This window comes from Canis lupus, chromosome X (assembly GCF_048164855.1).
Source record: "Canis lupus baileyi chromosome X, mCanLup2.hap1, whole genome shotgun sequence".
Classification (NCBI taxonomy): Eukaryota; Metazoa; Chordata; class Mammalia; order Carnivora; family Canidae; genus Canis; species Canis lupus.
The window spans coordinates 50,971,921-50,986,732 of NC_132876.1; the positions used below are offsets into that span (position 1 = coordinate 50,971,921).

The window sequence follows — 14,812 nt, forward strand, 5'->3', positions numbered from 1 at the left end:
TTAAACGTGTAAATTGCCCTGGGTAACATTGACATTTTCACAATATTAATTCTTCCAATCCATGAGCATGGAATATTTTTCCATCTCTTTGTGTCTTCCTCAATTTCTTTCAGAAGGGTCTGGTAGGTTTTAGGGTATAGATTCTTTACCTCTTTGGTTAGGTTTATTCCTAGGTATCTTATGTTTTTGGGTGCAACTTGTAAATGGGATTGACTCCTTAAATTCTCTTTCCTCGGGCTCATTGTTAGTGTATAGAAATGCCACTGACTTCTGGGCATTGGTTTTGTATTCTGCCACACTGCCAAATTGCTTTATGAGTTCTAGGATCATGGGGTGGAGTCTTTTGGGTTTTCTATGTAGAGTATCATGTCATCAGCGAAGAGGGAGAGTTTGACTTCTTCTTTGCCAATTTGAATGCCTTTAATGTCTTTTTGTTGTCTGATTGCTGAGGCTAGGACTTCCAGTACTATGCTGAATAGCAGTGGTGAGAGTGGACATCCCTGTCTTGTTCCTGATCTTAGGGGAAAGGCTCCCAGCGATTCCCCATTGAGAATGATATTTGCTGTGGGCTTTTTGTAGATGGCTTTTAAGATGCTGAGGAATGTTCCCTCTATCTCAACACTCTGAAGAATTTTGATCTGGAATGGATACTGTATTTTGTCAAATGCTTTCTCTGTATCTATTGAGAGGATCATATGGTTCTTGGTTTTTCTCTTGATGATATGATGAATCACATTGATTCTTTTCCAAATGTTGAACCAGCCTTGCATCCCGGGGATAAATCCTACTTGGTCATGGTGAATAATCTTCTTAATGTATTGTTGTATCCTATTGGCTAGTATCTTGTTGAGAATTTTTGCATCCATGTTCATCAGGGATATTGGTCTATAAATCTCCTTTTTGGTGGGGTCTTTGGTTTTGGAATTAAGGTGATGTTGGCCTCATAGAACGAGCTTGGAAGTATTCCATCTCTTTCTATCTTTCTGAACAGCTTTAATAGAATAGGTAAGGTTTCTTCTTCAAACGTTTGATAGAATTCCCCAGGTAAGCCATCTGGCCCTGGACCTTTGTGTCTTGGGAGGTTTTTGAAGACTGCTTCAATTTCCTCCCTGGTTATTGGCCTGTTCAGGTTTTATATTTCTTCCTGTTCCAGTTTGGGTAGTTTGTGGCTTTCCAGGAATGCGTCCATTTCTTCTAGATTGCCTAATTTATTGGCGTATAGCTGTTCATAATATGTTTTTAAAATCGTTTGTATTTCCTTGGTGTTGGTAGTGATCTCTCCTTTCTCATTCATGATTTTATTAATTTGAGTCTTCTCTCTCTCTTCTTTTTAATAAGGCTGGCTAATGATTTATCTATCTTATTAATTCTTTCAAAGAACCAACTCCTCGTTTTGTTGAGCTGTTCCACAGTTCTTCTGGTCTCGATTTCGTTGAATTCTGCTTGAATCTTAATTAACTCTATATTTCAGCTGGATGTAGGATCTATTTGCTGTTTTTTCTCTAGCTCCTCTAGGTGTAAGGTTAGCTTTTGTATTTGAGTTCTTTCCAGTTTTTGGAAGGATGTTTGTATTGCGATGTATTTCCCCCATAGGAATGCTTTTGCTGCATCCCAAAGATTTTGAATGGTTGTATCTTCATTCTCATTAGTTTCCATTAATCTTTTAAATTCTTCCTTAATTTCCTTGTTGACCCTTTCATCTTTCAGCAAGATGGTCCTTACCTCCACGTTTTTGAAGTCCTTCCAAACTTCTTGTTGTGATTTAGTTCTAATTTCATGTCATTATGGTCTGAGAATATGCAGGGGACAATCCCAATCTTTTGGTATCGGTTCAGACCCGATTTGTGGCCCAGTATGTGGTCTATTCTGGAGAAAGTTCCATGTGCACATGAGAAGAATGTGTATTCAGTTGCGTTTGAATGTAAAGTTCTGTAGATATCTGTGAAATCCATCTGGTCCAGTGTGTCATTTAAAGCTCTCGTTTGTTTGGAGATGTTGTGTTTAGAAGACCTATCGAGGGTAGAAAGCGCTAGATTGAAGTCACCAAGTATAAGTGTATTATTATGTAAGTATATCTTAACTTTGGTTATTAATTGATTGATATATTTGGCATCTCCCACATTGGGGGCATAAATTGATGATTGTTAAGTCCTCTCCTTGGATAGATCCCTTAAGTATGATGTAGTGTCCCTCTTCATCTCTCACTACAGTCTTCGGAATAAATTTTAGTTTATCTGGTATAAGGATGGCTACCCCTGCTTTCTTTTGAGGACCCTTTGGATGGTAAATGTTTCTCCAACCTTTTATTTTCAAACTCTAGGTGTCCTTCTGTCTAAAATGAGTCTCTTGTAAACAGCAAATAGATGGGTCCTGCTTTTCTTTCCAGTCTGACACCCTGTGCCTTTTGATGGGGTCATTAAGCCCATTCACATTAAGGGTTACTACTGAAAGATATGAGTTTAGTGTCATCATGATGTCTATTCAGTCCCTGTTTTTGTGGATTGTTCCATTGGACTTCTTCTTGAAGGGGAATTTTAATAGTCCCCCTTAAAATTTCTTGCAGTGCTGGTTTGGAGGTCGCATATTCTTTCAGTTCCTGCCTGTCTTGAAAGCTCTTTATCTCTCCTTCTATACTGAATGAGAGCCTTGCTGGATAAAGTATTCTTGGCTGCATGTTTTTCTCATAGGACCCTGAATATATCCTGCCTGCCCTTTCTGGCCTGCCAGGTCTCTGTGGAGAGGTCTGCTGTTAATCTGATATTCCTCCCCATATCAATTAGGGTTCTCTTGTCTCTTGCTGCCTTAAGGATCTTCTCTTTATCTTTGGAATTTGCAAGCTTCACTATTAAATGTCGAGTTGTTGAACGTTTTTTATTGATTTAGAGGGGGATCTCTCTATTTCCTGGATCTGAATGCCTGTTTCCTTTCCCAGATTAGGAAAGTTTTCAGCTATGATTTGTTCAAATACATATTCTGGACCTCTGTCCCTTTCGGCGCCCTCGGGAACCCCAATTAAACATAGATTTTCTTTCTCAGGCTGTCACTTATTTCCCTTAATCTATCCTCATGATCTTTTAATTGTTTTTCTCTTTTTTCCTCAGTTTCCCTCTTTGCCATCAACTTGTCTTCTATGTCACTCACTTGTTCTTCCACCACCTCGTTCACTATTAGGACCTCTAGTTTGAATTGCATCTCATTTAATTGATTTTTAATTTATGCCTCATTAGATCTAAATTCTGCAGTCATGAAGTCTCCTGGGTCCTTTATGGTTTCTTCTAGAGCCACCAGTAGCTTTATAAGAGTGCTTCTGAATTGGCTTTCTGACATCGAATTGTAATCCAAATTCTGTAACTCTGTGGGAGAGAGGACTGTTTCTGATTCTTTCTTTTGAGGTGAGTTTTTCCTGCTAGTCATTTTGCTCAGTGCAGAGTGGCCAAAAACAAGTTGTACTGGGAAAAGGAGAAAAACAGAGGACAGAAAAAAGGAAAGAAAAAGAAAAAAAGAAGAAAAGAAAGGGAAAAAAAGAAAAAAAGGGGCCGGGGGAAGCAAACAGAAATCCAAAACAAAAAATAAGGGGGAGTATCCTCCGATTCTGTATACTGTAAATCTCTCGACTTCCCCTGGAACTTTCCAGTGTTGCTTGGTCAATAATTTGCTTTTCCTCTGTCCGTCTAGCTGGTCTTCTGGGGGAGGGGCCTGCTGCGCTGATTTTCAAGTGTTAGCACTTGGGGGAGCTGCTCAGGCCCCTGCCTGGTGCAGGGCTCAGTGAAAGATGTTTAAGCTGTTTATTCTGTGAGGCCACTGTGAGGCTTAGTGGGGGTTTTTTATCCTGTGAGGCCCCAGGAGGAACAACAACACTGGCGGCGGCCAGCTCTGGAGCCCTGGATTCAGCTCCCGCAGTAACTACAGAGCTCTCTGTCTGCAGGGGCCTGGATGCTCCGGGGGCGGGGCCGCTGATCTGCTCAACTTGGGGCAGTAGTGTCCTTGCTGTCCTGTGCCCTACTGGCTTCTGCCTGTTCAGGGCAGAGCGCCGGATCTTGGGCTGTATCCCCGGCACCCTGGGCTCCACGGCCTGCGCCGTTGGATTCGCGCTCCGGGCCGGGCAGCCCCCTCTCCGAGCAGAGCCGCCGGGGGAGCTGCCTCTGAGCTGCTCCCCAGTCCAGCGGAGCTCGGGCTCCAGACCTTTAGGGAGCTCGGCCGCGGGGTGTGGCGCGCTCTCCCCGGGTGCATCGCAGGTGCTCTTCTGTTAGTGTCTCTGGGAGCCTGAGGGCATCCCCGCCCCTCCTGGGGTCCTGCTCTAACTCCCTGCGAGCCCCTTTCCGCCCGGGAAGGTTGGTGAAGCTCCTGCTTCTCCGGGACCGGGCTCTCCTGTCCTGGGGGCACTCGCCCCGGCCTTAGCCCGGCTCCTTGCGGGGCTCCTCCCCCTTGGATGCCTTTTGTTTCTTTATTTCTTTTTTTCCCCATCTTCCTACCTTGATAGAAGCATGAACTCTTTTCACTGTAGCATTCCAGCTCTTCTCTCTTTAAATCTCAGGCTGAATTCGTAGGTTTTCAGGATGATTTGAAGTTTATCTAGGTAATTTGGTGGGGACAGGTGACTTGGGGTCCCTACTCTTCAGCCATCTTGCTCTTCCTTACTTTTTATGGAAACTTGTTCTATTAGGATTGCTTTTCTTCACATCGAATATTTTTTTGTAATGTAGATATGAATACATTCATCTTTTAAAGCTTTGAAATTTTTGTATTTTATCTTTGTTGAATATTTTCCTAGTCATAAAACTGTTTATATTTTCAGCACATTATCCTATTTATTGTGTGCTGATGTTTATTGAATCTATGGTTTGAGATATTTTGCCACATTTAAACTTAAAGTCATTCAGTTTTCATATACTGATTCTTTTCCATTCATTTTCTTCTCATCTAGGATTTTGATTACATGTAAGTTAAAACTTTTGATTGTTTTTCATGTATTACTTACTCCTTGATTTGTGTTTTCTTTTCATTATTCTATGCTCAGTTTGGGTCTTTTTCTCTTGTTATTGTTCAATTTTACTAACCTTGTGTCGTTATGTTCTATCTGATGTTATAACTATCCAGCAGGTTTTTAGATTCTGATAATACCTTTTTATGTTGTGAAATGTCCATTTGATACATCTCTGTAGATTATAATTCTTTGAAATGCTACACATTTCCACCTCCCCTTATATTTATCACATTAATTATAGTAATTTTGAAGTACTTGTCTGCTAATTATATTTGAATTATACCTGGGTCTGCTTTCATAGACTATTATATTTCTTCATTACTGACTTTTTACATGTCTGAGATTTTTTTAGTGTATGTTGTACATTGTTCCTAAAATGTTGAAGAAGATCTTGATTATGTAAATCATCCTCTCTGGAATATTATATTTTGCTCCAGAATGTAATTACATTGCCAAAAATTCGCCTTAATTGTACTAAAGCTTGTTTTTCAGGTTTGCTAGTCTCTATTTTAGTTTTATTCTACTTCCCTGGTGTAGCACTTATTCTATGTTCCTTACTGTGGGCTATAGCTGTTAAGGATCACAACTGCAAGCCCAGGGTATCTAAGAAGGTCTTTGTTCTGGCTAGGCTTGCACTACAATGGTTCCTCTGCACCACGTGGCCTCTTTAATATTTGCTCAATCCTACAGCCTCCCTAATAGAGTCTTACCTGCACCTATGTAGATTAAGGTATTCCCAAGGATATAAGAGCAATATTTATGTAGAAGTTTGTGACTCATTTTTTATGGTCTCCTCCTCTTCTCTACCTTGCCTCCTAAATCTCAGCCAACATGTTCACTTATGTATGCTTATCGGTTTCCTAGAGCTACCATAACAAAATACTGTAAACTGGGTGGCTTAAAGGGACAAAGAATTATTCTCTCAATTCTTGAGGTTAAAAATCTGAAACCAAGGTGTTGGGCCATGCTCCCTCTAAATACTCTAAGAAAGAATTATTCCTTGACTCTTCCTAGATTTCCTAGCTGCAACACTCCAACTTCTGTTTTTCTCTTTACGCAGCCATCTTCCTGGTGTGCATCTGTGTGCCTGTTTTGTCTTATAAAGACAATAAATAAACTTTGGATATAGAGCTTTCCATGATTCAATATGACCTAATCTTAACTTGAGTACATTTACAAATACCCTATTGCCAAATAAAGTCACATTCACAGGTACTGGGGGTTAGGGCTTGACACATCTTTTGGGAGGATACAATCTATAATATATGTATGTATGTATGCATGTATGTATATTGTGTGTATATTAATAGTTTATAGTAATAATATAGTATAATCAAATAATCAATCATACAACCTACAGAATGGGAGAAGATATTTGCAAATGACATATCAGATAAAGGGCTAGTTTCCAAGATCTATAAAGAACTTATTAAACTCAACACCAAAGAAACAAACAATCCAATCATGAAATGGGCAAAAGACATGAACAGAAATCTCACAGAGGAAGAGATAGACATGGCCAACACGCACATGAGAAAATGCTCTGCATCACTGACCATCAGGGAAATACAAATCCAAACCACAATGAGATACCACCTCACACCAGTGAGAATGGGGAAAATTAACAAGGCAGGAAACAACAAATGTTGGAGAGGATGTGGAGAAAGGGGAACCCTCTTACACTGTTGGTGGGAGTGTGAAATGGTGCAGGCACTCTGGAAAACTGTGTGGAGGTTCCTCAAACAGTTAAAAATAGACCTGCCCTACGACCCAGGAATTGCACTGTTGGGCATTTACCCCAAAGATATAGATGCAATGAAACGTCGGGACACTGCACCCCGATGTTTATAGCAGCAATGTCCACAATAGCCAAACTGTGGAAGGAGCCTCTGTGTCCATCAAAAGATGAATGGATAAAGAAGACGTGGTTTATGTATACAATGGAATATTACTCAGCCATTAGAAATGACAAATACCCACCATTTGCTTCAATGTAGATGGAACTGGAGGGTATTTTGCTGAGTGAAATGAGTCAATCGGAGAAGGACAAACATTATATGGTCTCACTCATTTGGGGAATATAAATAATAGTGAAAGGGAATAGAAGGGAAGGGAGAAGAAATGGGTAGGAAATATCAGAAAGGGAGACAGAACATAAAGACTCTTAACTCTGGGAAACGAACTCGGGGTGGTGGAAGGAGAGGAGGGCGGGGGTGGGGGTGAATTGGTGACGGGCACTGAGGGGGGCACTTGACGGGGTGAGCACTGAATGTTATTCTGTATGTTGGCAAATTGAACACCAATAAAAAATAAATTTATTATTAAAAGAAAAATAATCATATTTGACATTTTTGTCTGCTACCTAAAATTCCAGAATCACCTATGATTTGCTTCTGTTACCTGTTTTATTTCTTCTTGGTTATTGGTCATATGTAATTATCTCTATTGATTTTTTTATTGATTTTTAATTAGATTTTACACATTGTATATAAAAAAGCCATATCAATTCCTGATGATGTTATCTTTTATCACAGAATGTTTAACATTTTATCTGTTAGATACATATGAGAAGAGGAACTTATTACCTCAACTAAATCAGGAACAGAACTATGTTGAAGCTTTATCACAGTTTTGGTAAGGCACTACCTACTTCTGGTTTTTCCCATTCTGTGAATGTAATCATCCAGGGCTTCCTTCTGAAAATCTATTAGGTCTTTGCCTCCTCAGGACATATTTGTGAAATGTTTCACTCTGACTTTCAGAGATTTCTGTTATATTACATCCTTGTTGGCTTTAGAATTTAGGAGATGTCTCCAAGGCAATAATGGCTCTGTTTGAACCATTCCACATCTCCAACTTTGCTACTAAAGTGTCTACTGATGGCCAAAATATCTGAAGGTTTTAACATCCTCCAGCAATGGCCCTTTGCTAAGGGCCAAACCTAGATTCTTAGTCTTCCATCATGTCCAAATGGCATGTACTATTAGAGAAAACAGCTCTAGGTTATCAATTCTCATTCCTTGTGTATTAAGGCTTCTATCCTGGTAGGTCCAGGTAGTGAAACACCAGAGAATTTCCACTTTATTTTTCATAGTCTTCTGGCCTAATTCTTTTGTATCCTACAGTGTTTATTTATAATATAGCAAATTTCTTGTCTGTGCTTTTAAAATCGTAAATCCTCCAACTTTGTCTCTTCAGCCCCAGTCAGCCATCAAACTGTCTGGTGGTTTCTTTGTCCCAAGCAGTAGCCCTCTGCCTGAACTACACCCAGATTTTTAATTCCAGGACATATCCAGAGTTTTCTAATTTCCTCAGTGAAGAGGCAATTGCAGATCCTTAGCTTCTAAAATATTTTTTCTTTTCTGAAATGCTATTCCTTCTTGTCCTCATTCTTTGTGTGGCTTTCTGATGCCTTAAAAAATTCATATTTTCTGATTGTTTCCAGTGATATTGGTCTGCTGCAAACTATTCCATCCTACTTGAAAGAAAAAAAAATCATTCCTTTCTTTTTGGTATCTGTACCAGTACCCCCTGAAGGGTATTTTCAGCTTTTCAGGATCCTTCCTCCTAAGATGAAGACACATTAATTTGTCTTACCGAATCTTGGGGTTCCCATCATCTTGTTATGTAGCTAGCCTGCATGGAAATTACAATATGGACTTTTACTGTCAATGATCAAAGTTGATCATTGCATTTTCTACCTTAATATATTTATTTGAGAACTTTTATAGTGCTAATATCAATAGCTGTATCCTCAAAGATGGTGTAATATTGGATGCTGCCTCCTTGAAGCTAGGCAATTAATCAATTTTAAATATGATGTTTTCTACTTAAATACAGTTTTTCTTAGTCTTTAGTCAATTATTTTCTGACCCAGCCATACATAGTAAGTCAACTTCTTCATTCTATATTGTTTACATATTTTCTTAGGTCCTGTAGATATGCATAACATATATATTTATCTTTACCTATTCTGTGCTCATGTTTATTGCCTCTTTTTTGCAACATAGAACAGTACTTTTTTTGTCATATATTTCATATATAAGACCTTTGCTATTCTAATCATCACTATTCCTCCATTCTTATAGTACCCAAACATTATTCCCATATCACATAATGTATGTTTACATGGTTAAAGGAACTGTGATGAACACTATAATTCACACAAAAACAGATGATACAGTTTCTGACATTAGGAATATTATAAATTCAAATGTTAACTACACTTATGATGAGCATTGCATAGTATATAGAATTGTTGAATCACTACATTTTATAATTTAAACTAATATAACCATCAACTATACCTCAATAATAATTTTTTACAAAAGAATATTATTAACTAACAGATAATGCTTAAATAACGTTGACAATAATAAATAAGGCAAGGCAATTGTCAAAAGAAAAATATGTGGTTTTACGTAGAATTGAAAGGAGGGAGAAACTACATTTAATTTGTGAATCAGAAAAGGCTCTATGAAAGTGGTGTTATTTAGACAGAACCTTCAAAGATCTATAATCTTGCAAGCACACATTTCAAGTGGAGATTCTTACATCTTTACCAGATTTATCCTACAGTTGCTTTTTCCTCTCTTTTTATTCACTAGTTTAAATGTTTCAGATTTTTATATCACTCATTTAAATGTGCTAATACTTAGAGATGTTATTTAAGAACAAGTATAGTAAAATTTGGATGGCACATAGTGGTTATGTATGAGGCTATAGAAAAAGATAATTAACAGTTATTGAAAAACTGTTACATTTTTAAAATTTCACATCTTTCTTATATTTCCTTATCCCCAATCCTGTGAGGTATAACTTTTATTTCTTTTCGCAGTGAAGATATCTGAGGCCCAGTGGAGTTCAGTAATTTGTTCAAAGATACTCTACTGATGACAAGGTTGTGATTTTAATTCATCTGCTTTTTGACAAGCACATACATTTGACCACATGATGATGTTTCCTTACTGCACTATGGTACATAAGTGTTGAAGGTTTGGTTTGAATCATATTGTGTAGGAAGTTAAATGTCAATCTTTTATAAGTCAAAGCCATAGTAGAAGTCTAAAGGAAGATATCTGAGAATACAGCAGATTGGCATTTCAAACTAGTCAAGGAAAAGTGATGTAAAAGCAAATACAGGATGGAGTAAGTAGAGATGCAAAAAATGAATGCTATCAATAGCTGACAATCTTCTGAAAAAAGAAACCAAGAAAAGTAACAATCTAAGGAACATTTTTAAATTATGCCCTCCAACAAAATGTACATAAAACTTTCTTTGAGAGTATTGTTGGATCGTTTTCTGAATAAAAAATAACATAATTGCAATTTGACAATAAAGTAATTATTTTGGTAATTATTCATATGTACTTCAATAATTTGAGTAGTAAGTTCCAGTATAGAAAATTTTAAGTATACATAAATTGAAATAAAAAAACAATTGCAATGGTTCAAATTTCTAGCATAGGGGTACGGGGCAAGATGGCGGAAGAGTAGGGTCCCCAAGTCACCTGTCCCCACCAACTTAACTACATAACTTTCAAATCATCCTGAAAACCTAATAATGCGGCCTGAGATTTAAAGAGAGAATAGCTGGAATGCTACAAAGAAAAGAGTTCACGCTTCTAACAAGGTAGGAAGACAGAAAAAAAAAAAAAAAGACTTCAGGGATCCCTGGGTGGCGCAGCAGTTTGGCGCTTGCCTTTGGCCCAGGGCGTGATTCTGGGGACCCGGGATCGAATCCCACGTCGGGCGCCCGGTGCATGGAGCCTGCTTCTCCCTCTGCCTGTGTCTCTGCCTCTCTCTCTCTCTGACTATCATAAATAAAAAAATTTAAAAAAAAAGACTTCAGTGGGGCGGGCCCCCCGCGAGGAGCCAGGCTAAGGCCGGGCGGCGAGTGGTCCCAGGACAGGAAAAGCCCAGCCCCGGAGAAGCAGGAACTTTACCAATCTTCCTGGACAGAAAGGCGCTTGCAGGGAACTCAGGCAGGATCCCAGGAAGGGCAGTGGAGCCCCCAGGTTTCCGGGGTCACTAACAGAGGAAGTGCACCCCAGGGGAGAACACACCACACACCATGGGCCCAGCGTGGTAAAGGGCTGAAACGCCCCCAGAGGGGCCCCTGTTGTAGCTCAGGTGGTGGCTCCCGGTGGAGGGGGCTGCACCCTACTGCCTTCAAGAGCCACGGCCCTGGGAGCACGATTCCAGCAGCACAGGCCCCAGATCCCAGGGCGCTGGGGGACACAGCCCAGGATCCCGTGCTCCCCTTGGGACAGGCAGAGGCGGGAAGGGCACAGGACAGTGAGGATGCTCCTGCCGCCAGGCGCCCCGAGCTGTACAGATCAGCGCCCCTCACCCCCGGATCCTCCAGGCCAGTGCAGACTGGGAGCTGTGGTAGTTACTGAGGGAGATAACTCCAGGGCTGGAAGGCTGGCTGCCCCCACTCTTGTTGTTGCTCTTATTGTCACTCTGTGCCTGAGACAGGGCGGGGCCACAAGGGAACAGAGGCTTCACTGGATAAACAGCTTCCACTGAGCCCTGCACCTGGAAGGGGGCGGGGCAGCTCCCCCAGGTGCACACACCTGAGAATCAGCACAGCACGCCCCTCCCCCAGAAGACCAGCTGGAAAGACAGGGTAAGAGTAAGTTCTTGACCAAGTAGCGCTGGAAAGTTCCAGGGGAAGTGGAGGGATTTACAGTAAATTGAACCAGAGGATATCCCTCTTTGTTTTTTGTAATGTTTTTTGTTGTTGTTGTTGTTGATTTGTTTTGTTTTGTTTTTCTTCTTTTTTTCTTCCATTTTCCAGTACAACTTGTTTTTAGCCACTCTGCACTGAGCAAAATGACTAGAAAGAACTCACCACAAAAGTCAGAAACAGTACTCTCTGCCACAGAGTTACAGAATTTGGATTACAATTTGATGTCAGAAAGCCAATGCAGAAAGCACAGTTATAAAGCTACTGGTGGCTCTGGAAAAAAGAATAAAGGATTCAAGAGACTTCATGACTGCAGAATTTGGATCTAATCAGGTTGAAATTAAAAATGAATTAAATGAGATGCAATCCAAACTGGAGGTCCTAACAACAAGGGTTAATGAGGTAAAGAATGAGTGAGTGACATAGAGGATAAGGTGATAGCAAGGAAAGAAGCTGAGGAAAAAAGAGAAAAACAATTAAAAGATCATGAGAAAAGGTTAAGGGAAACAAATGACAGCCTCAGAAGGAAAAATATACCTTTAATTGGGGTTCCAGAGGGCGCCAAAAGGGACAGAGGACCAGAAAGCATATTTGAATAAATCATGGCTGAAAACTTCCCTTATAAGGGGAGGGAAACAGGCATTCAGATCCAGGAGATAGACAGATCCCCCTATAAAATCAATAAAAACCCTTCAACATCCCGACATGTAATAGTGAAACTTGCAAATTCCAAAGATAAAGAGAAAATCCTTAAAGCAGCATGAGACAAGAGATCCCTAACTTATATTGGGCGAAGTATTAGGTTAACAGCAGACCTCTCCACAGAGACCTGGCAGACCAGAAAGTGCTGGCAGGATATATTCAGGGTCCTAAATGAGAATAACATGCAGCCAAGAATACTCTATCCAGCAAGGCTCTCATTCAAAATGGAAGGGGAGATAAAGAGCTTCAAAGACAGGCAGAAACTGAAAGAATATGTGACCACCAAACCACCTCTGCAAGAAATATTAAGAGGGACTCTAAAAGAAAGAGGAAGTCGAAAGAAACAATCCACAAAAACAGGGACTGAATAAGTATCATGATGACACTAAATTCATACTTTTCAATAGTAACTCTGAATGTGAATGGGCTTCATGACCCCATCAAAAGATGCAGGGTTTCAGACTGGATAAAAAACCAAGACCCATCTATTTGCTGTCTGCAAGAGACTCATTTTAGATGTAAGGACACCTCCAGCCATAAAATAAAAGGTTGGAAAACCATGTACCATTCAAATGGTCCTCAAAAGAAAGCAGGGGTAGCCATCTTCATATCAGATAAACTTTATCCCAAAGCCTGTAGTAAGAGATGAAGAGGGACACTATATCCTACTTAAAGGATCTATCCAACTAGACGACCTAACAATCATGAATATTTATGCCCCGAATGCGCTAGCTGCTGAGTAGATCAATCAATTAATAACCAAAGTAAAGACATACTTAATAATACACTTATACTGGGAGACTTCAACACATGCTTTCTGTAATCGACAGGTCTTCTAAGCACAACATCTCCAAAGAAACAAGAGCTTTAAATGATACACTGGACCAGATGGATTTCACAGATATTTACAGAACTTTACATCCAAATGCAACTGAATACACATTTTTCTCAAGTGCACATGGAACTTTCTCCAGAATAGAGCACATACTGGGTCACAAATCAGGTCTCAAGCGATATCAAAAGATGGGGATTGAATGGATTTGGGGGGTTGAAGTGGGGGAGGCGACTAGTGTTGCAGGCCATGCTGCCTGCGGGCCTGGCGGGGGTCACTGTGTGTGGCTGTGGCCGCCTCAGGCACTGCTCCCACCCCAGGATGCTGGCGGGCTGCCATCGCGGAGACCCAGTGCCCTCTGTCGGGCGCAGGGAGGCCCGAGTCCCAGGGCTGTGGGGAAGACAGAGGCCCAGGGAGTGCTGCAGGTGCTGAGCATGATTGCAACATTTGACTACTTTGCTTGGATGGCTATTAGTTTTCTTTATCACCTTGACCCAGATCAGTATTATAGTCCATAAAAATGGCAGGAAATCTTCTGAAGACATCATCTTTGACTGTAAGGGCAAAATTACTACATCAAACGGGGTTGTCCCTTTATAATACATCTCATGGCTTCCATAAGGAAGAATTTTTAAAAAAAATCAACAGTTTCCTGGTGGATCCGTTGACCTTAAGAAGGAAGACAGTGGCATTGGTATTCTTACCCTGAACAACCCAAGTAAAATGAATGCTTTCTCAGGTTTTATGATGCTACAACTTCTGGAAAAAATGATTGAATTGGAAAATTGGACAGAGGGGAAAGGTCTCATTGTTTGTGTGGCAAAAAATACTTTCTCCTCAGGATCTGATCTGAATGCTGTGAAAGCACTAGCAACTCCAAAGGATGGAATGGCCTTATGTATGTTCATGCAAAACACCTTAACAAGATTTATGAGACTCCCTTTAATAAGTGTTGCACTGATTCAAGGTCAGGCATTAGGTGGAGGAACAGAGGTTACTACAGCATGTGATTTCAAGCTGATGACCACAGACAGCGAGACAAGATTAGTCCACAGGAAATGGGCATAGTACCCAGCTGGGGCAGTGCCACCCACCTGGTGGAGATCCTGGGCGCCAGGCAGGCCCTCAAGGTGCTAAGTGGAGCCGTCCACCTGAATGCGGTGAAAGCCCTGAGCATGGGGATGGTGGAAGAGGTCCTGCGCTCCTCCGACAAGGCCGACTGTCTGCAAGAGGCACAGGCGTGGCTAAGGCAGTTCACCAAGGGGCCTCCAGAAGTAATTAGAGCTTTGAAAAGATCGGTGTCTTCAGACAAAGAGCTCTGTTTGGAGGAGGCTTTACAGATCAAAAAAGATCTTGTAGGAAGGGTTTGGGGTGGACCTGCAAACAAAGAGGTGATTGCTAGGAAAGGAAAGCAAAATTTAATAAGTAGGGTGACAAAATACCAGGTACTACAGTAAAGCTCCAGTGGTAGACACTGATAGGCATTAAATCAGAATTACGTTGAAGGCTACGCTAGTGTTTGATTTTTAATAATTTTTTTAATTGCTGATTTACTGATCCAGTTTTCCATATATTTGGGTAATTATCAAGTAATCTGAAACAT

General features: G+C 40.5%; 1 pseudogene; it reads left to right on the plus strand.

Moving 5' to 3' along the window:
• Positions 1–13,729: 13,729 nt before the first annotated feature.
• On the plus strand, positions 13,730–14,232 carry LOC140627627 (ethylmalonyl-CoA decarboxylase-like; annotated as a pseudogene).
• The last annotated feature ends 580 nt before the right edge of the window (positions 14,233–14,812 follow it).